Consider the following 23995-nt stretch of genomic DNA (forward strand, 5'->3'; position numbering starts at 1 on the left):
TGTGGCTTAAAAGCTTCATGAATCTCATATAATGAAGCTTGCAGTTATATTGGTCTTAATGTTATCTTACTTACTAAGATCGGCATGTGATATTGAATCAGTTTTATCTAGTTCCAGCTCTCTCTTCCTGTTTGTCCTGGAATGCTAACCATTTATTACTCCAAGAGCCTATGCATAGTCTTAATTTGCCATATCCATCTTAAAAAATGTCCATCTTGGAAAATGTAGGATGAGAGATCCTTGGTGTTCTCTAACCTTCTTTGCTTTTTTGCAGATCTTTCTATCTGCAAATAACACTGTCATACATCAAAAACATCTCAGAAACCACCAACAGACTATTACAACCACATAGCATCAGCATACACAAACCAACTAAAGCTCTTCAAAACATTCTAAGGAAACCAAAAGCCCCAACAGCCCAGAATGAAAAAACAAAACAAAACCCAGCAGTCATTTATAACATATGGTGTAAGGACTGCCATAGCCATTGTAGCACAAAAAGGAAGAAGACTGGAAGAACACGTCCTTGAACACTATCTAGCAGTAAGAAAACATATTGAAAACTCTTTAATTTCACAATATATGGACAAACTTAACCATAGTTTCAACTTGGAAATTGTGACCATTCTAGACCAAGCCTAGTCCAAAAATGCTATAGAGAATTTCTGGAAATCTGGCAGGCTGACAAATCGGCTGTGTGTGTGTGTGTGTGTGTGTGTGTGTGTGTGTGTGTGTCTTTAGCCAGGTTCTACCTACGTAAACCAAGATATTATGCAGCCCTAGTTCAGTGAAATCACAATTCACTAGTTTCTGGGCTTTTTTTTCTTTTTCTGGCAGCCAGCAGACCCTACAAAACCTACGAAAAAGAAAGAAAAACAAATATTGTACCTTTACAGGGAGGATACATGAGATGAGGGTGTGGCTAACTGATGAGGCCTTATAAGGCCGAAATAGATCTATCTTAGTCTCCCAATGGGCAGCAAAGGATCTGCTGGCTGCCAGAAAAATAAAAAAAAGTCCAGAAACTAGTGAATTGTGATTTCACTGAACTAGGGCTGCATAATATCTTGGTTTATGTAGGTAGAACCTGGCTAAAGAGACATACACTTAAAACATACGAAAAAGAAAGAAAAACAAATATTGTACCTTTACAGTGAGGATACATGAGATGAGGGTGTGGCTAACTGATGAGGCCTTATAAGGCCGAAATAGATCTATCTTAGTCTCCCAATGGGCAGCAAAGGGTCTGCTGGCTGCCAGAAAAAGAAGAAAAAGCCCAGAAACTAGTGAATTGTGATTTCACTGAACTAGGGCTGCATAATATCTTGGTTTACGTAGGTAGAACATGGCTAAAGAGACATACACATAAAACCTACAAAAAAGAAAGAAAAACAAATGTGTGTGTGTGTGTGTGTGTGTGTGTGTGTGTTTCTTTCTTTTTCGTAGGTTTTATGTGTATTTCTCTTTAGCCAGGTTCTACCTACGTAAATACGTATGCATAATATCTTGGTTTACGTAGGTAGAACCTGACTAAAGAGAAATACATATATACATACACCAATCAACAAGCTGAAAAGGGACAAAAAGACAAAAACACCTCCCCAGCAATCAACAAGCAGATGAGCATAGATTAACCCCAATTTTAACATCAGACCAGCAATCAAAAGGTAAATAATACCCTAATCAAGGAAGTGTCAAACAAAGAATTTCCAAGACCACTCTCACCAACACTGGCAAGGCAAGCCAGTAGAATATAAATTGAGAGTAAACTCCATTCTCTATTAGCACTGATTATTTTACCTAGTTTAGATAATGAAATGTCTCACCAAGCTCAGAGAGCACCAAGGATTCCTAATTTCAACTCTGAACTACAAATATTCTCTCCTATTTATAGAATGTAGAATGGTTAACAGTTTGAAAAAGTTGCATTTAAAACAGACTTTTATCCTAATACATGAATCCAGATAGAATGGGAAAACATTTTTTTTCCTGTTGCAGAGCAATAGCAATCTAATCAAACAAAAGCAATTCCAATTTGGAAAAAGATATCCCCATCTTTAAAAATGTTAATTGTGAGAAAAATAGATTTTCTGTCCATTAGTTCACAGCTTGTAGATTCTGCCACATTAAATTAAATGGCTTTTCAAAGTTGGTCTTTTAATGCAATCTCTCAGTTGGAAGCTTTTTCTATCATGACTGCTTGAAACTGCAATTTTAAAATAACTAATAGTATAGCCTGGTTGGGACTTTGTATTTTGGTCTTTTCTCTGCTCATCATAAAATTGTTGTTTTCCCTGCCACACTTCTCCATGTCTCTGACATTATTCCAACAAGATTGCTGTGGTACATGTTGACAATTATAGACGTATTGTAGTTTATTTGGTACATAAATCTTAAAAACTGCAGTTTAAAGCTTTGTCTCGCCTTATTTCAGGTTCTATCTATTTTTACTGATTCCCATATATTTATAGTATAAAATATATCAGTTGACTGAAAACTAATACAGATAATTCATCACTGATCCACAGATGCTTCATAATGTAAAACGTCTAAGTATTTTCTTAAATATAATGATTTTTCTTAGGTATGTGAATTTTAACATAGTGAAACTTGCATTTAAAAAAAAATCTATCGCATCAACATTCTGATTTAAAAATGATCAGTTACAGCCCTCTGTTGATGATTCATATTCCCTAAAGAAAGGAAGGGTTTGGGTCATACATTGTCCAAATTATAATTTTCTTACTCATGTTTTTTTTAAAAAAACAGCAGCACCACCACCACCACCTCAAATGTACAATTAAACTGGATTCAAGCACTAAATTAATCAATAATCAAACCCATGGGCTTCCAATATCTTTTTTATGGTTCCTGGGGCACCTGTCAGAATCCAGAAACCAAGAAAGATACATTGAGATGCTTCTGAACAGTTTTATTTATTGTTCCACATCTGTAGACAGAAATGTTACCAAATTAAAACTGAACACTTACACCATAAAACATATATTCTGAGAACTATTAGGGTGGAACTGTCTTCACCCTTTGTTTCCCATGTCGCATTGTCTCTTCCTCCTCTAGAATGCATTTCCTCTCTCCTGGGAATCCAGGCAGCATTCCATCACAACATCTCCAGAGTGTATCAAAATCTACCCCTTCCACCCCTTGTGATAGAAAATATGTTCATTCTTGTTCTCAAGATGCAACTTATTTAATTCCCAGTAGTTTTTAGGGATCTTTTTCTTGTCTAAAGAAAAATGGTTGAGTATCCCTGTCATGATTCATATTTTTATAGGTTCATGGTTTATAAACTAGATTGGCTGGTTTATATACCACCTCAAGTGAAGATACCATAGTAAGGCTTAGTTTGATGTATGTAAATCCATAAAGTATGAAACATTTTGACAAAATTAAATTGACTACAACAAATAGTTATGTAATCTCCATATAGCATTGCTTGAATAAATCAGATTAATATAAGAAAACAGTGAAATCCTTTGAAGTTCTGAATTCTACATAGACATTAGTCTTTAAGGAATAGTTGGAACTAAAAGTATTTCTAAGTAGTGTATACATATACACTGATTTGCACATAGGTTATTTTCAGAGAGGCAGAAGGAAATTAAGTAACTTTTTTCCTATATAATTGGCAAATGAGTTCCCCATCACAGAACTGTAACTTCTCCTAGATATCTTACTGAAATTGTGTTCCCTGTTTCCCAATGTCTTCTTATAATAACCCCTCTCAAAAACCCTGATAGAATTTCTCTTGAGATTATAAGATTTATGAATTTCCAAGCATTCATAAGGTAGATATATCCTCAATTAGGCTGCTAATGGGATATCATGCTTTGCTATTTGAAAACCACAGCATGTGCTCTGAGAATTTATTGTTAAAGCTAAGGACATACCGTATTTTCCAGCGAATAAGACGACTGGGCGTATAAGACGACCCCCTACTTTTCCTGTTAAAATATAGGGTTTGGGCTATACTCGTTGTATAAGACTACCCCTCTTCCAACGCACACCAAATAAAAATTAAAAAACATCAGATTTGATTTCAATATGGTAATTTTAATTCAAAATGACATGCAGGTACTTAGCAGGAAAACTGTCACTTATAAACATAAGGCTGCTTGTCATCAAACATGTAAACATAAAACAGTGCAATTGGATTAAACTTTTCCTAATTCACTCTAAAGCTGAAAGGAAGGATAAGACAATAAACCCATGGGAGCTGCCATGCTGTTTGTTTTCTAAGCTGTCAACCAAACTGGAACTGATGATGATAGGAGGAAGATAACAAACAATAGAGAGCCAGTGCCAGGCAAGTCCCTGGCGAGTCAGCAACGCCCATCATAACTGCAAGCTATTTTTACAGGTTTTGCTGGCGTCACAGTTTCCCTTTAAAAGCCTTCAAAATCCTCCTGTTCGTCATCTGATATCATAAGTACATCAATGACATCTTGTGATACATTTGTAAGGCAGTCATCGTATGGATCTAATTCCGTATCAGATGGTGTGGTCTCAGCTTCGGCTTCCTCTTCATCTTGCCACAAGTAGTCGTCCTCCATACCATCTAATGAATTTGATATGCCACACTTCTTGAAAGACTTGATTACTGTTTCTGCATCAATATCATTCCAGGCTTTTATGACAAACTTGCACAAAACATCCAACTGTGGAGTACGCATGTTTCCTCCTTTTGTGAATGACTTTTCACCGCTAACCATCCACTCATTCCACTGTTCTCGAAAGCGATCTTTAAATGGCTTGTTTAGGCACACATCCAGACTCCTGCAGGAATCTGTGTTTATTCTTGCAAGCCTTTGCTTGGTGCTGGGAGTTAAATGAGCCCTGAACATATCCCACACCAATAGACTACGTTTTTGAATAAGTCCACCTGGTCACCTGCTCCATACATTATCAAGCCATAGCTTTACCCCTTCTTCATCCATCCAGCCTTTTTCATTCACATGTACAAAACAACCAACAGGGAACTTGAGTTTTGGCATTGTTTTTCTTTTAAAAATAATCATTGGTCTCAGTTTGGAGCCATCAGCTGTGCATGCTAGTACCACTGTAAAACTGGACTTCTCATATCCTGTTGTTTTAATTAAAATTGTTTTTTCACCTTTTGGATGGACAGTTTTATTTCCAATCATATCAAAATTCATTGGAGTTTCATCCATATTTCCGATACTACTTAACACATAGCCATGTTTATTGCGCTGCTGTATTATGTATCGATGGAAACTATTTACTTTGGCATCAAGATCTGCAGGTAATTTTTGTGCAATTTTTGTCTTTTGCCTCAGTACCAAATTATGCCTTTCCAAGAATCTAGTACACCAGGATACAGTGGCCTTAAATCTGTTGCTGTGATCTGGGTTAGATTTGGCCCACTGAAGTTCAAACAAACGTATTTTATTTCGTGTCACTACATAACCGTTTTGGCGATGCTCATTCACCATGTCTGCTACATGTTTTTCGAGTTCTGGCCAATGTGGGGTGCCTCTTCTTAATGCACACTTACCCCTTGGCTTACTCTTTAATGCTTTTACATTTGCTTTCCAGTCCCGAACCATCTTTTCTGTTACTCCATATTGTCTTGCAGCAGCACAGTTATTATGTTCCATGGCAAAGTTTACAACTTTAGGTTTAAAACTGGCTTCATATTTCTTTCTTCTTGCTGGTGGAGCCATGATGGAGTCTTGACTGTTAGCTATTTGTATACTGTACCGTATGTACTGTTGCTGTACTGTATGTACTGTTGCTGTACTGTATGTACTGTTGCTGTACTGTAGAGATACCTATGAGCCAGGCTGCACATCTGCCTGTCAAGGTAATGGGCTACGCTACGTGTAGTGGCAAGAGGGCTATTTTGTACCAGTTTTTTTTCCTGTCACCCATGTCCTGTCACCCATGCAGCCTTGACGAGATCGGCACAGCTTCATGAATCTGAGTTGCTGGCACTGACTGATGACGCTACGGGAGCGCTAACAACATTGATGGAAAGCGGTGCCGATCTCGTCGAGGCTGCATGCCGCTGAATGCTGGACCCAGCTGGTTGCTGAGCGGAGGTTCCCCCGCCATCCCAGGCATCCAGGTGGATATTACCAACGCTCTGACTTCCCTAGACCCCCAGTGATGGCGAGCCCCAGCTGTCTGGGGAAGTCGGACGGTGGGGGAAGCTCCGCGCAGCAACCAGCTGGGTCCAGCATTGAGCAGCATGCAGCCTTGATGAGATTGGCAGAGCTTCCTGAATCTGAGTTGCCGGCGCTGACTGATGACGCTAGGGAGTGCTGACAACATTAAGGGGAAGCTGTGCCGATCTCGTCAAGGCTGCATGCCGCTCAATGCTGGACCCAGCTGGTTGCTGAGCGGAGCTTCCCCCAGGCATCCAGGGGGATATTACCGATGCTCTGACTTCCCCAGCTGACCCCCAGTGATGGCGAGCCCCACCTGTCCGGGGAAGTCGGAGCGTCGGTAATATCCCCCTGGATGCCTGGGACAGTGGGGGAAGCTCTGCTCAGCAACCAGCTGGGTCCAGCATTCAGCAGCCTGCAGCCTTGACTAGATTGGCACAGCTTCCCGAATCTGAGTTGCCGGCGCTGACCGATGACGCTACGGGAGTGCCGACAACATTAAGGGGAAGCTGTGCCGATCTCGGCAAGGCTGCATGCCACTCAATGCTGGACCCAGCTGGTTGCTACGCGGAGCTTCCCCCGCCATCCCAGGCATTCAGGGGGATATTACCGACACTCCGACTTTCCCAGCTGACCCCCAGTGATGGCGAGCCCCACCTGTCTGGGGAAGTCGGAGCATCGGTAATATCCACCTGGATGCCTGGGATGGCGGGGGAAGCTCCGCGTAGCAATCAGCTGGGTCCAGCATTCAGTGGCATGCAGCTTTGACGAGATTGGCACAGCTTCCCCACAATGTTGTCGGCGCTCCCGTAGCATCATCGATCAGTGCCAGCAAATCAGATTCGGGTACTCGGCATATAAGACGACCCCTGACTTTTGAGATGATTTTCCTGTGTTAAAAAGTCGTCTTATATGCCGGAAAATACGTTAAATTCAGCAAACAGAAGGTGTTGTTTTGTTTGTGTTTTGTTTTGTTTTGTTTTGTTTTGTTTTGTGCGGCCCCATTGTGAACCGGTAGTAAAGGTAGGTAGAACCCACCCCTGGTCTGTGTGTATGTCTCTGTGTTATATATATAATGTTTTCCAGTGCGCTGCTCCCACAATCCATGGCTGGGTTCATTCTCCATGTCTTGGCAGCAACTGAGAGAAAAAAACTTTCTTCATGCTATAACCATGCTCCCTTGTCTCCTTGCATTCCAGTCTTTCTCTCTCAGTCGTTGACAGACTGGTGTCTTTTTCTTTGTGCTGGGGTTTCACCCTAACAATTTTTAGGCTCGTTAGTTTACTTGCTTTATTTTTGATTAGTTGGTGTTTCGCGAGAGAGCTTAATTTATTGCCAGCTGCTGAGGCGTGCATGACGTGTCTGGGGCTCCAGGCTGTCCTGCACCTTTCCTCCATCGCAGACAGCAGCCTCCTGATTCAGTCCCTTCGGGGCAGCTCTGCGCTTGGCAATTTAGCCGCCAGTGCTGGTGCTGGGCTGTCAGTCTGCCAATTTGCCCACCCGCACCATGTTTTTTTCTTCAGGCTCAGCTCTCGCTAGTGGCGGCTCCGGAGTCCCTGCATTGCTTCCGTGCACACTCTGACATGTTAATTAGCTTTGTGGCGCTCAGGAGGGCGATTCGCCTCGTGCCTGGTCTGATTAGCCAGTCATCCCACAGCCTTCAGTTTCCCGCTGTCGCTGCTACGGCCACCATTCTGTCACTGGCATGGCCGCCATTTTGGGGATCACTGCGGCTGCCATTTTACCATCGACGCAGCTGCCATTTTGGATAGTTGTGGCCGCCATTTTGAATCATCAACGTGGCCGCTTCTTTGAGGGCTCCCTCGAGACCAGTACAGCGGCGCATGAGGCCAGCCCTCCCAGGCCTTCCAAACACAAGTCCAAGATGGGAAAGCAGGTGGCCTCCTCCAGCCATGCTTCTCACCAATCTAAGGCCTCGTCCAGCTCAGATAAAGATGCACTACGGCTCACAAGGCGCTGGAACGCCAGTATAATAAGGCAAAACTGGCTGGTTCTACATCTCTGGAGTTAGAAGCACAACCATTGCAGCATGCTCCTATTACGATTCCCATAACCTCTGGGCCCAATTTGGCACCAGCCCCATCGTCCGGCCCCCGGCAGAGGGTCTCATGAGCTCTGGTCAACCGTTTGCTCACTCGAGAGGGGTTTCGCTCTCCATGCCAGGTGTTTCGGCTGTGGATTTGTCAGCACCGCCAGCTCTCCAATGGAAGAAACCAGAGGCTACCTTTACCCCGACTACCGCGGGGCTCCGCGCAGAGGAGGGGCACCTGGCAGGGAGCCAGCTGGACTTTTAATCTATGTTATCTATGGCACTATCATCTCTTTTGGTGGCCGGTATTCAACAGGCCACCCAGTTGCCCTATCTGCCTATACCTATGCAGTCCCTGGCACAGGGTCAGCTAGCCATGAGACCTCATACCCCTCCTCACAAGGAGCCTACTTCCTCCATTGATTCAGAACACGGAGAGGATTGTCCTGAGGATATAGCATTTTCAGAAGATGAGGGCCTACTGCCGGATGCCCCAGCCTTTACCGGTCTTTTCCGGCCTTCTCTTTTCAAGTCTCTTTTACATAAGGCCAGATTGACAATGAACCTTGGGGCGAGTGATGCACTGCCCAGCGGATCTCAAGCTACAACAGGACCTCATGATGCCCTGTTTATGCTTTCCAAACCGGACAAAGAATTTCTTCCTTGCCCTCAACTATTCTCCGAGGTGATTCAGAATCCTTGGAATCAGCCTGGCTCCTTGACAGCACCCAGCAGTCAAGACAAGAAGTTGTACTGCGCTGCCCCGGAGTTGAAGGACCTTTTGGCTTTGCCATCTGTAGACGCCCCGGTCGCGAGTTTGTCATCTGCATCAGTGCTCTCCTCGGACTCGTTGGATGGACTCAAGTCAGAGGACAGGAGAGCTGAACTCGCTTTCCGGAAAGCGCATCAAGCGGCATCTTGGGCAATTAAGTGACAGCTACATCGTTCTTTAATAGGGCGTCGTTAATATGGCTGAGTCAGCTAGAGGAGAGGCTTCCTCCCGAGAAAACCAGATTACACCAAGATATTAATAAGATTGTAGCCGCCACCAAATACTCCTTGAATTCAGCCAAATTTGCCTCTCGTGCCCTGGATTCCAGAGTCACATCAAGGCAACTATTCTGGCTTCGCAGTTGGAAGGCTGACGCCAAAGCCAAATGGAAGCTAGCTGCAGCTCTGTACAAGGCCCCCAACCTCTTTGGAGCCACTTTAGATCCGGTCCTCATCGAGGACAAGGACAAGCACAAAATTCTGCCAACATCATACCGCAGACCGGAGCGCCGCTATACTCCTACTCTCAGCTGCAGCCCTTTCGCGCTTCCTCAGGGCCCGGGGGGTCCTTTTCCCAGAGGTCTTCCTTCCAAGGCAATGACCGTTTCACAGACAGACAACAATCCCGCGACCGTGGCAGGTCCCAGTTCTCTACGAAGTGCCCGTTCTGAGGGTCCGGGTTCAAGAACTTTCGCAGGGGCAAGTGACTCCCAGCCTCCAGATCCCATTGGTGCTCGTCTCCAACTCTTTCACCGCCAGTGGGAGTAATCGACCTTGGATGTGTGGGTTTGTTGCACTGTCGCCCAAGGGCTCTCCATAGAGTTCACTGACTACCCTCCCACTCATTTTCTGCATTGCCCGGTTCCGGTCTCAACAGAGAAGCAACACCTGATAGCCGAGGAGATTCAACATCTCTTGGACATAAAGGCAATAGAACCAGTTCCCTTGGATCAGCATGGGACCCGCTTCTACTCGAATCTGTTTTTGGTCCCCAAAAATTCAGGGGGCTGGAGGCGGATCCTAAATCTAAAGCAACTGAATCTGTCCATCTGCTATCGCAGGTTCAAAATGCATTTCCTTCGATCAATCCTAGGCAGTGTGAGAGAGGGAAACCTCTTACAGTCACTGGATCCCAGGGAAACTTACCTGCATGTTCCGATTCATCCCGCCCACCGGAAGTACCTGAGATTCGAGTATGTGGGCAACCATTTTCAATATTGTGCCATGCCCTTCGGGTTCTCCTCGGCCCCCAGGATATTCATAAAATTGGTGGCGGTGGTGGCCGCTACTCTCAGACCCCTCCCTGTGAGGGTCTTGTGTTACCTTGACGATATTCTGGTTCTCTCATCCTCTTTCACTCAGGCGACTCGCGACATCTGATCTGTGCCTTCCAGCAGCACGGCTTCTCGATCAATCTCGACAAAAGTCAGTTAATACCTTCCATCCGTCTGCTTCATCTTGGGGCGGTGATAGACTCAGCCAAGGGACAGGTGTTTTTGTTGTCGGACAGAGTCCAGAGTCTCACAGAATTGGTAACCCAGGTACTTTCCCAGAGGTCTGTCCCCTTGCTGCTCCTGTCCCAGCTGTTGGGGAAGATGGTTTCTTGCTTTTCCATTGTCCACTGGGCTCTCAGACACTCTCGCCCTCTACAGTGGTTCCTCCTTCCCTTTCAGCGGACGGGCCGCAGCAACTCATCACACAAGGTGACCTTACCTCCGCAGATTCATCTCTCACTCCACTGGTGGACATCTCCTGCCCTATTGCGGGGCTGTTACTTCCTAGAGCCGGTCCATCTAGTTCTGACTTCAGACACAAATCTTCATGGCTGGGGCGCGCACCTCCTCAATCAGGTGGCGCAGGGTCAGTGGTCTCAATCTGAACGATGGAACAGCATCAATCTACTGGAGCTGAGGGCGATTCGTCTGGCTCTTCATCACTTTCAGCCAACCTTGGAGGGCCATCACATATTGGTCCTCACAGACAACACATCGGCCAAAGCACATGTGAACCGGGAAGGGGGCACGCGATCAAGGCCATTGATGCTAGAAGCGGAGAGGATGTTGCGTTGGGCTGAACGCTTTGCTCTTTCCATCAAAGCGGACCACATTTCCGGTGCCACAAACGTTCGTGCCGATTGGCTCAGTAGGGAGCAAATCGACCCTGCGGAGTGGCAGCTTCACCCTGGCCTGTTTCGGGAGTTCACGAATCGGTTCAGGAATCTGGTCATCGACCTGTTTGCCAACCAATTGAACGCTCAACTTCCTCAGTTCATGTCCCATTACCCGGATCTACTGGCGGAGGATTGAGATGCCGTTCGGTGCCGTTGGCCCTGGGGCCTGTTGTATGCATTCCCCCCGATTCCCCTCATTCCGCGGGTTGTCCGGAAGATGCTCGTCAAAAAGGCAGAACTGCTGTTAGTGGCACCCAATTGGCCACGCCGTCCGTGGTTCGCCGATCTGGTGGCGCTTTCTGTCTCTCGTCCATGGGTGATTCCTCCAAGTTGGATCTCTCTGTGCCAGGGGGTCATAAACCACCCAGAGCCTCAGTGGCTCCAGCTGGCTGTCCAGCTTGAGAGGGTCATCCTGAAGAAGGACCGCCTGTCAGACAAGGCGATTGGGACAATCCAAGCTTCCAGATGGTCATCCACATCCCGTATCTACCAGGCGTCTTGGAGAGCGTTCTGTGCCTGGTGTTCCAGGCACCACATTGATCCGATATCTGCGGAAATACTGGACATCCTTGACTTTCTACAGGCAGGTTTGAATAGAGGTTTGGCTCCCTCTACTCTATGGAGGCAGACCGCCACCTTGTCAACCGTCCTTATGTGCCTGCCTTACCAATCCTTGTCGCACCATCCTCAGATTTGAGGTTTCCTCCATGGCGCCACGAATCTGCAACTGCTACGGTCCATCGATATCCATCCTGGGACCTTCCGCTAGTCCTACAGGCTTTTACATCACTTCCGTTTGAACCATGGGTTCTGTCGCTCTCAAATTCCTCTCGTTCAAGGTGGCCAGGAGGATTACATCGGCCAGGAGGGTTTCGGAACTCTTTGCCTTGTCAATTAGGAAGGATCTCTGCATATTTCATGCCAATACTATGATTCTCAGACTGGACTCTGTGTTCATGCCCAATGTGAACTCCTGGTTTCACTGGGCCCAGGAGCTCATCTTGCTGGACTTTTGCCTGTCTCCTCGGCACCACCGTGAGGAGCGCTAGCACACGCTGGACGTGAGGTGGGCCCTTCATAGATACATTCACCGTACAGCTTCCTTTCCACAGACTGAGGCCCTTCTGGTCTCATTCCATCTGGCTTCCATGGGCCAGAAAATTTCTGCTTCCACAATGGGCCAGTGGATTAAAGCCTGTATTTCGCTTGCGTATGAGCTCAAAGCCAGGCCCCTGCCAGGCAAGATCTTACCACATTCCACCCATAGCGCGGCTACCACGGCCGCTTGGGTCACCCAAGCCTCTGTCTCAGACATCTATCATGCAGCCACGTGGTCATCGATTTTGCCCTTAATTCATCACTACAAGATTGATGCTTGTGCCTCAGCTGAGGTGTCATTTGGGTGAAGGGTTCTGCAGGCTGTACACTTGGACCCGGACTCAGGGAGCAGTCAGCCTCCCGCCCAGAGGGTTTGAGCTTGGGTATATCCCAGCCATGGATTATGGGAGCAGCACACTGGAAAATGGACGTTGTCTTACCTGAATGTCCCTTTTCTGGGCGCTGCGACCACAATCCATTCCTTCCCCTTTCAGCCTCCTACTCCAGACCTGGGGTGTCGGAGGTGCGGATTTGTGCTATTCTAACTGTACAGTGTTCGTATTTAGGTTGTCCACGCCTTCGAGACAAAGACTAGAGTGCAAGGAGACAAGAGGGCGTAGTTATAGCACGAAGAAAGTTTTTTTTCTCTCAGTTGCTGTCAAGACACGGAGAATGAACCCAGCCATGGATTGTGGTCGCAGTGCCCAGAAAAGGGACATTCAGGTAAGACAACATCCGTTCTTTAGTTGTGCATAGGCATATAATTTTTGACTTAAATAAGTTAGGAATGAAGTCAGGAGTATATTAGTTAGGCATGAAATCAGTTAGAATTGCATTTGTTTGGAACTGCATTTTATACTATATTTATGAAAATATAAGATTTAATTTTTTTTCTTTTGAAATAATCCTCCAAGTTAAAGGTCTCTAAAGAATTTCCCTATAGTCTCTACATAAAATTGTGAATATTTATTGGAATGTTATCTTTAAAAAAAGAAATTAAATTGAGTGGTTTTTAATGAATGCCATATATTAAAGTAATTGCCACATATCAGTATGTGGCCTGTTCTTTTTTCACCATTTTAAAGCACTGTATTTTTCAAGCAGTCTAATCAACCCTTTGAATAGGTAAAAATGAATTTTGTAGAATTACAGAAATATTAGGTACTCTTAGACAAACGATCCCTTGGCCATATTCTTTAACAAAAATCCAACACTTAAGTCTTATACTTGTATTACTAACTATTTTGTTGATCATTTCTGTCTGCTTCTTTTATGATAATAAGTTAGATATTCTATTTTGAATCCTTTGGCAAACCTTTTTGACATGGAGTGCCGAAATGGGAGTGCACATGTGCACGCGTGCCAGAAACCAGAAGAGCAGCCACCCAGTGTCCATGTGCGCGCCAGGAAAGTGATCTTTCGGTTTCCCGAACCTGGTTTTCCAGTTTCTGGTACACACATGTAAAGACCAGCTGTGCACGCGCATGTGTACTGGCCACCTGGTCTTCTGTTTCTGGCACACATGCATGCACGAAGACCAGCTAGAAACTGGAAGGTCATCTTCCCGGCGTGCACATGTGTGCCGGGCAGCTGCTCTTCTGGTTTCTGGCACTCCTGCATGGGTAAAAACTAGCTGGCTGGCATGCCAGAACCCCAAAGAGCAACGGGCGATGGCTCGTGTGCCTGAGAGATGGCTCTGTGTGCCATTTCTGGCATGTGTGCCATAGTTTCACCATCACGGCTCCAGAGAATAAAAGAGAATCTAGTTATAACTGAGTCATGCTTTTCCAAAGGCCAGCGTGCAAGATTTTTTTATTTATTAAAATAACAAAGTTCTTAGTATGACAATGCTATGGAATGAAGGTTCTCTATAATTTCATTAGAACCACCTCAATTTTTTCATGGTGTTACTAGATATATTTTGAAACAATTTTCAAGGTCTTTTTAAAATCAGTTGCATAAATGAAGAAGAACATGGATAACTTTAGAGGCAATTTTTTGCAATGTCCTATAGCAAAGGGGCCAAACAAGCAGCCCACAACACACTTAAATATGATTTGAACCATATTTAAGTACAATTGAGGAATATTCAACAAAATAAAAATACAATAAAACATAGATATTATATTTTAACACTAAATAGTAAATTTATTCACTAACTACCATAAAACTCCAAACTCATGAGAAATCCTGCACATATTCATTGCCTCAGCTTAATTTCAGCAGCAAATATTGGTTGGCACTGCCATGGCATGGGCAGGCAGAAGCAATGGGAGACAGAATGGTTTTCTCTTAGTCCTGCAGCAGCCTCAAGCAACCTTGCAACTGCCTTTGCAATGGCAGCCAGGCTATTCTGGACCTCAGAGTTTCCCATGCATGAAGGACTATCTCTCTCCAAAATAAGTTGCAATTTCTCTCCTTCCTCCATAAATAACATAGTTTTTGTCAAAAGATGAACACTTTCCAGTACAAAATATTAAGGTTAAATATTAAAACAGAAAATTGTATGCTTTGTATCCATAACTAGTTCTTATTGTAATGAGATGTAATGTAATAAATAAATATATAGAAATACACATGAATTGAAAACGAATAGTTAAATGTGTACTAATATATTTATTTTTTTAATGTAGTAGTATCTAGTTCTTTCAATATTAATCAATGTGAATATTTTAATATGCTGATGTATTAATAAAGAAATATTATTTATTTATTTATTTTATTGAATTTATATACTCCCGAAGGACTCAGGGCGGTGAACAGCCATAGAATAAAACATATAAATACAAAATTTAAAATAAAATAAAATAAAATTTAAAATAAAATAAAATATATATGAACAAGTGTGGTTTTCTAAGTCAAATATATGTCCCACAGGAATCCTTTTGTATGATTTAGTGGCCACCTTTTCTATTTGAGTTTGACAGTTTTAGAGGAAGAGTTTATTCTAGATAAGAAATGTTCTTAGAGATAGGTAAGAAACTCTCTAGAGAGAGCCTAAGAGAATTTAAGAGAGCAACCTATTCAGTCTCTTGGTTCATTCATAGCTAGATCATGGCAAACAGATAACAATCAAGATAAGCATTTATTCCTTTAGATTACTCATTTGCTGCTGAACTGCTTTTATTAGGGCTGTACACAATGTAGTTTGAAAAATCTTCAAAGGCTTACCAGAAACTCCTCACATCATCTGAGGACAAAGGACACTTTTGCTTTGATTGTTACTAATGGGGCAGCATATCTTTCCTCACTCTTGCATTTCAATATCTGAGATATATTGTCCAATTTAGGATGTGCAGGCAAAATTCTATGGTAATTTGCTACTTTTTCCAGCAACTTTCTTATCTTTGCTGCATTACTTAATAGTGTGCATAAATAGTCTCTGTGTTATGATTTTTTTTTATTAAAAAGTTTTAAAATTTTTTACAAATGTTTTCCCATCCCACCTCCCACCTCCCTTCCCAACCCTCCCCCCCCGACTTCCCAGAGCAAAATACAGGGTATAGCATTTAACAATCATATACTAACATATGCTAACTATCTATAGACTCCTATCTCCCTCTTGTACTTTTAACTCCCCTTTTACATGACTAAATTTAAATACTTTCTAAAGACTCTTTATTCATTCATAAAATATTTGAAACTTTTTAATCCCATATTCGTTTTGAATATAGTCAATCCATCTTCTCCATTCCAAAATATATCTTTCATTTGAATGGTCCTTCAAATACGCTGAAATTTTGGCCATCTCTGCTAAGTTTATTACTTTTAGTGTCCATTCTTCAATAGTAGGCAAATCTTCCTTCTTCCAATACTGCGCCACCAAAAATCTTGCTGCGGTTATTAAATTTAAAATCAAATTAGTCTCTATAACCATACAATCTGTAATTATACCCAGCAAAAACAGCTGTGGAGTAATCTTTATCTTTTTTTAAAGAATGTTTTGCATAATCCACCATATTTTTATCCAGAATGCTTTGATTTTTTTACATGTCCACCATATATGATAATACGTGGCTTCATCACACTCACATCTCCAACACTTAGATTGTAAACTTGGATACATACAAGCTAACTTTTTAGGATCTAGATGCCATCTATAAAACATTTTATAAAAATTTTCTCTCATATTTTGAGCTTGCGTAAATTTTACATTTCTAACCCATATTTTTTCCCACGTTTCCATCATTATTGTTTCCTCAATATTTTGTGCCCATTTTATCATACAATCTTTAATTAACTCGGTTTCTGAATCTATTTCTATCAATGTATTATACAACCTTTTTATATGCATTTGACTCTGGTCTCTGATTTGTTTTACCAAGTTTTCATCCGTTTGCATGATACCAATTTTCTGATCCTCTTTCCATCTAGCTTGTAACTGTCTGTACTGAAACCAAGTTTGAATTATCTTTTCTTCTTTTAGTACATTCAAAGACTTTAACTGTAATATACCTCTTTCCATATTGAGAAGCTCTTTATATGTAATCACATCTTGTTTTTGTTCTACATTTATATTCTCTATCACATGTCTGGGTACTGCCCATATAGGTATCTTATCATTTAATTTGTATTGATACTTTCTCCAGACACGCAATAAAGCATTCCTTAATATATGGCTTTTAAAAGTCTTATCCACCTTCTTATCATATAATAAGTATTGGTATCATTTGAAAAAGAAACAAAAACTTAGGCAAAACATTTATTTTTATTGCTGCTATTCTTCCCAACAGGGACAATTGTAGTTTTTTCCACTTGTCCATCTCTTTCTGTATTTTTTGCCATAACAGTTTATAATTATACTTATATAATTTCACATTTGAAGTTGTAATATAAACCCCTAAATATTTAACCTTTTTTACTATTTCAAATCCTGTTACTCTTTCTAATTCTTCTTTTTGATTTGTAGTCATATTTTTAATTATTATCTTTGTTTTCCCTATATTTATTTTAAAACCTGATACTTGACCATATTGATTAACTATATCCATTAAACCTATAGCTGATTGCACTGGTTGGGTTAAAGTTACAACCAAGTCATCTGCAAATGCTCGTAATCTGTAATCATAATGCCTAATTTTAATTCCCTTTATTTTATCTGACCCCCGTATTTTGTTCAGCAAAAATTCCAAAGTCAAAATAAACAATAATGGGGACAGGGGACACCCCTGTCTTGTTCCTTTTTCAATTTTGAAGGTTTCTGTTAAGCTACCATTAATTATTATTTGTGCTATTTTTCCCTAGTATATTGCCTTAATAGATTGTGTAAAATACTCTCCAAACTGCATCTTTTGTATTATTTTCAGTAAAAAATACCAATTCAATCGATCAAATGCTTTCTCCGCATCCAGAAATATAAGCACTGCAGGGACTTGGTTGTTCTTCCCCAAATACTCCAGTACATTAACAATTTGCCTTACATTGCTTTTCATCTGTCTCCCATTTATAAATCCAGATTGATCATTGTGAATCATTTGTTGCATAACTAACATTAACCTATTTGCTAATATTTTGGCAAAAATCTTATCATCTGTATTAAGTAGCGATATAGGCCTATAGTTTTTTGGCTGACTATGGTCTTGGTCCTCCTTTGGGATCAAAGAAATAAAGGCTGTTCTCCATGATGGGGATACATTTCCTCCAAATTGTATTCTACTAAATAGTTCCTTAAGTGGTTCCACCATTTCTAACTGCAAATTTTTATAATAAATGGCTGTCAATCCATCTGTTCTAGGAGCCTTACCAACCTTTAATTGCTTAATTGCCAAGAAAATTTCCTCTGAAGTTATTGGTTGATTCAATTTTTCCCTTTGCTCATCTGTAAGTATAGGGATATTCTCCTTCTGTAGGTATCTATCTATTTCTATACCTTGAATTTTATCACTAGCATACAACCTCGTATAAAATTCTAGAAATGCCTTTTTCGTAAATCTGATGTGTACTTCTTTAGGGAGTTTGTTTCTTCTGGCATAGTTTGTGAAGGCCCTGTAAATTTCATCGATACCACCTCTTATTTCATCTTTATCTTTATGTGTCGCCTCTGCCAAGATTCCAACCATAATTTCGCCCAAGTCTTCATCTCTCTGTTCTTCTATATTTTGAAATCTTAAGTAGAAAGATGCCTTTTCCATTTCAAGAAATGTCAATGCATCTTCTGTGTCTCGACTCCTTGTCGCTTGTTGATTCTCCATCTGTTCCAACCTGGTAGCTGTGGCTTCCGCCTTTTCCTCAACTTTGTGGATTCTCTATTCGTTTTCGGTTATATTTTGTTGAATTTTCTCTATTTTCTCATCTATATTTCTAATCTCATATTTAATTTCCCCTACATCCAATCGCATTTGTTCATGGTTCCTTTTGGTTTCATCATGATTCAGGGTCATCTTATCTTCCATCCTTTTCATTCCCTCCTGGATCATTGCAAGGGCAGCTTGGATGTTTGGATACCTATGTTAGTCTTTTCTTTATCTGTTGTTTCCCCTGTCTTCTGCTGAGCCGGGGAAGCCACCAATAGTGTTTGGGTTGGAGATATTTTCTTGGTTGATTTAATAGTAGTTGGTAATATGGAATCTCGAATAATTTGAACGAATTGGACAAGATTTTACAAGGCCCAGAACAAAAGATGATAACCAAATTATATAACTACCTTCTCAGATATAAATTATTGGAAGAAACAGTAAAAGAAAATATGATAAGGTGGGCCAGGGACATAGGGCACAACATTCAATTGGCAAACTGGGAGAAATTGTGGAAACAGAACATTAAAATGACAAGAGCCATACCCTACAAAGAAAACCTCATAAAAATGTTTTACAGATGGCACTTAGCACCAGCCAGATTAGCCAAAATATACCTGAACGCCTCCCCACACTGTTGGAAGTGCAAAACAAAAAAGGGGACATACTACCATGCCTGGTGGAAATGTACAAAGGCCCAACAATACTGGAAGGACATAAAGGAAACTATTGAAGAAATAATAAATCAACAAGTAGAAAACACTCCAGAATTTTTTTTATTCGGAATGATAACAACACAACACAACAAAGAGACAAAATACCTCATCATACACATTTTGACAGCAGCACGGTTACTGTTCGCGCAAAATTGGAAATCAGACCAACTCCCAACCAAAGACAAACTAATCTCAAAGATAACAGAGTGTGCCAAAATGGATAGACTGACACTAGAACTCCAGGATAAAGAAGAAAGTGAATTCTATCTTGTGTGGCATCAGTGGTATCAATGGCTGGAAAAGAAAATCAGTACAAATATAGATGAAAGAGAATAGGGTAGGAAAATTAAAACCGGAAATGAATAAAGAGGAGATGCAAGATTATTTCTAATTTAAAACAGCTGAATTGACAATGTATCATTTATATATTAACTTATAAAGCAATATATATTCTGATGATGATCACAACATATATGTAAAGTATGGTGTGGATAGGTTGGTGGTGGGAATTTGTTTGTCTTTGTAATGTCTTTGTATTTTTAGTATTGTCCTTATATCTTTGTTTAAAATTCAATAAAAAAAATAAAATAAAATAAAATTCTAGAAATGCTTTTTTAATCATATTTTGTTGATACACCTCTTTACCGTAATATTCTATTTTCTCTATAGCATGAGACTTTTGTTTTTTCCTTAGCAAATATGCTAACCATCTACCTGGTTTATTCGCATTGAAAAAAGTATTGTGTTTAGCATATTGTAAATTAGACATCAACATCTTAAACTGCCCTCGCAATAAAATAATTGCTTCTTTTATTTACTTATCTGCTGGATTCAATATTAATGCCTGCTCTTTCTTTTTTATTTCCTCTTCTAATTCCATCCGTTTTTTCACCTGTCTACGTCTATATGTATTGTTCAAATATATTAAAACACCTCTCATGTATGCTTTGCTTGCATCCCAAACCATTTCCATGGGTGTACCCTTATGCATATTCATAACAAAAAATTATTTCATTAATTTTTTACGTTCTTTCACATTTTCCTCATATCTAAATAGATTTTCATTTAACCGCCAAAACCTCCTGGAACCCTTTCCATATTCCAATTCCATCCAAACCGGGCTATGGTCTGTTAAAATTCTTGGACATATCTTCGTCTTCTTCACCCTAGAAAGAAAATCATTAGTAATTAATATGAAATCAATTCTAGAAAAGGATTGGTGCCTATCAGAGAAAAATGTAAAATCTTGTTCTTCAACATTCCGTTCTCACCAAATATCTTTCAATTCCATATCATCCATCATGTCAAAAAAGGATTTAGGCAATCTAGCACGCGTTCGGATGTTTGACAAGAGCCCTTTCTTATCTTTTTGGATATCCATTACTCCATTCCAGTCACCCAATAATATACACGATTTATAATCCCATTGTATTAATTTGGTATGCAGAAGCTTATAAAATTTCTCTTGTTGTTGATTAGGTGCATATACTCCAATTAAAAGTATTTTCTTCCCTTCTATTAAAAGTTCAATTGGTATATATCTTCCTTGAGCATTTACTTCAATTGATTTAGCAATTAAGTCTTTCCTTAAATATATTACTATGCCATTTTTCTTCTCTGATGCAACAAAATGTGTTCCCAATCTTGCATTTATCAAATATTTTTGGTCTCTTATTCTAATACGTGTTTCTTGCAAACAAATTACATCATTTTTAAACTATTTCAGATAATGAAATATTTTCTTTCTCTTCTGTGGTGAGTTTAAGCCATTAACATTCCACGTTAAGAATCTAATTGCCATTCTTGGCCCCTGAAGCTTTTGGAGCGCAGGCTGAAAATCTTCATGGATTTTCTTCTTCGGCCTTGCTCCTCCCACTGCTTCTGTATTTGTAGTTTCTTGAATTATTATCTGAGTTTGCTGTGCCTTTAATTCTTGTTCTTTACATTTGGCTGCCGCTCAAGTTTGTCATTTATCCTTTGGTCCTTCTATTTTTTTAAATAATTCCAAAGCTTGAACAGTACCCGAAAGTTGCAATAAATCTTCTTGCATAATCAAAGCCCCTCCTTGGGCTTGTGCCTGCATACCTTCCTTCTCCCCCTTTCTCCTCTGTTTCTTTTCTTCTTCTAACTTCTGGGGATGGTGGGTGTCCAGCCTTTAGTACATTGATGTAAAAATCTCTAGCCTTCCAAACTGTATTAAGACGATATCTTTCTCCTGAGTAATTCACCACTAATCCAGCTGGAACCTCCCATCTGTACTGCATCTGGCATTTTCTGAGGTCTTCAACTAGAAATGCATAATCCTTTCTAGTTCTCAACATTTTTGGGGGAATTTCTTTCAGTACTAAAACCTCCTGTCCTGCCACTTGGAGTTTATTTTTGTAAGAAGCTTGTAAGATTTCATTTCATATCCTCCTTGTAGTAAAGTAAATTACAATATCTCTTGGTAATTGTCTCTGTCTGGCAACCCATGAGTTAATACGATAGATTTTATCTATTTGCCATTCAAACTCTGCCTTTGAATCTCCAGTTAGCTGTGCAAAAGCTTCTGCAAAAATCTCTCTCAGGTTCTCTTGATTATTTTCTCTCAGACCTCTTACTCTCAGGGCAAACTCCATCGCTCTATATTGTATCATTGTAACTTCTGTGTCTGCCTTTTCCATCTTAGTTTGAACCTCACCCATTTTATTCTCCAAATTCACATTAGACTGGTTTATTTCTTCCACCATTTCCTCCAACGATTCAACATGACCTGCCAGACCCTGAAGCGCCAAAACAATGTCTTCTCTTATTTCTTTATTTCGAGTTTGGATTACTTCATTAATTTCAGCCATCTCCTCAGACACGTCTTTAATTTTTTCCTCAAAAACGGATGTAATTTTTCCTTCTAGAACAGAGGCTTGCACCTTTAAAGCCTCCTGAAGGGCTTCTAGTGTCAATAATTGTGTATCCACTTGGGCTAACAAAAATTGCAGTTTAGATGATTGAGCTGGTGATTGAGCTGGTGATGCCCCGGCACTTTTAGTAACTCCAATTTTAATTTGCTTTGAGGCCATTTTTTAATTTTCAAATTGCACTTTTACAAGAGACAAATCAATAAGTCCAATAAGTCCAATTAATTCCCAATCCTTAGTAGATATTATAATTTGTTAAAAGTCAATACTGTATTCTTTAATCCTGAAGTCTTAATTCTTTTAAGCCAAGGTCCATTAATTTTAAACGGAGCTGTCAATGTTAACAAACACTTTCCTCTTAACTTGGTAGTACAATGGTCTAAGGCACCCTGTTATTAAGCTGGTTATTAAGACCAGCTGCCTGCAATTACTGCAGGTTCGAATCTCGCCAAGGCTCAAGGTTGACTCAGCCTTCCATCCTTTCTAAGGTAGGTAAATTGAGGACCCGGTTGTGGGGGCAATAAGCTGACTTTGTATAAATATACAAAAAGGATGAAGGCTATTGCTGAGCACATTGTAAGCCGCCCTGAGTTTCCGGAGAAGGGCGGCATATAAATCAAATTAAAAAAAAAAAAACCTTTCATTTTCACACCCTTCTAGAGTTCCGGCGCCATTTCCTTTCCTCTTTGTTTTACAAAATAGCCTCAGAAGAAAGAAGTATAGATACAGAGTTAAAGTTCAGTACTTGCGATTCCTGTAACTCCTGTCTTTGCTCTGCCTGTTTTTGAATTCACTGTTAATTGTTGATTGCAGGGGTGGTCGTGGCGTCTTGTTCTGCTTAAAAGCAGAAGAATCCCGGATCAGGAGCTCTGTCAGGCTTCTAGGGAGCTCTCACCCTCCAAGCTCCAGAATTATTCCTGGGGCTTTTGGGGAGCTCTGCCTTCACCTGGCTGCTCACCTCCCCCTCTTCTCCTGAGGGGAAAGTTTCCAAACTGCTAGATGGCAGATTTATGATGTCCTGGCAGTTTTACGAGATCACGCGGCTGACGATCCCAAAGGAACGTCTTCCAACGCCTGCGGTGCCACCGGAAGCCCTCTGTGTTATGATTTAATGTGAAATCTCATCTTCTTCACACAAAATATGCTGATGAATACATTTTAGATTATTTCCCCTCGCTTGACATTCTGCTTGATTTTGTACGATTATGAATTATAATTTCGCACAGGCATTGGATCAGGATATCATATGAATCTACATAGCTGTGTATCTGCAATTAATTGTCTCTGGCATAATACATTTCTAATGGATTTGTTATTTTGTATACTGATGTGTTTAATTCTCTGTCAACTACCCAGAGTCACCTGATGAGTGGGTACCCTTAACAATCAAATAAAAATAAAAGATTGGTATGTAAAAAGATCTTCAACAGTCATAGCTGAAAGTCATGCATGCCTTGGTCATCTCCCATTTGGATTACTGCAATGTGCTCTGCATGGGCTACCCTTAAAGACACCCATAAACTCATTGGTACAAAATGCAGTGACATGCACTGTAATAGGGACCATTAGGTTTGCACATGGAACACCTATGTTGCACAAGTTGCACTGACTTCCATTTTCTGTCTGGGTGTAATTCAAAAACTAGTCATCATCTTTAAAGCCCTATTGTCAGCTTTGGAAACCATATTAGCCCTAGATGCTTCCCCGCTACTAACTTCTTGCACTTGGGAAAGTGAGAGGGGAATTTAGAGGAGTGATTGTAGTTAGACATAATAGCATTCTTCCCTTCGGTCAAGGTCATGGAGTTGATGCATCTATAGGAGGAGTGGTTGCAGGGATAGCTCAAGTTGGGACGGATGGTGATTGGGCCATGTGACAGACTGATGGGTGCAAGGGTTGGATTTGGAGTTTTGATTT

The 23995-nt window shown here is 41.0% G+C and overlaps 1 protein-coding gene and 1 pseudogene across 4 annotated transcripts in view; one reads left to right on the top strand and one right to left on the bottom strand.

Moving 5' to 3' along the window:
* The window catches only part of CPNE4 (copine 4), a 517058-nt gene that overhangs the window by 163387 nt on the left and 329676 nt on the right, over window positions 1–23995 (top strand). The window lies entirely within an intron of this gene.
* LOC148114263 (uncharacterized) lies at window positions 12734–22240 on the bottom strand (annotated as a pseudogene).

The sequence above is a fragment of the Pantherophis guttatus genome, chromosome 4 (assembly GCF_059756535.1).
Source record: "Pantherophis guttatus breed Tessera chromosome 4, ASM5975653v1, whole genome shotgun sequence".
In the NCBI taxonomy this organism is placed as follows: Eukaryota; Metazoa; Chordata; class Lepidosauria; order Squamata; family Colubridae; genus Pantherophis; species Pantherophis guttatus.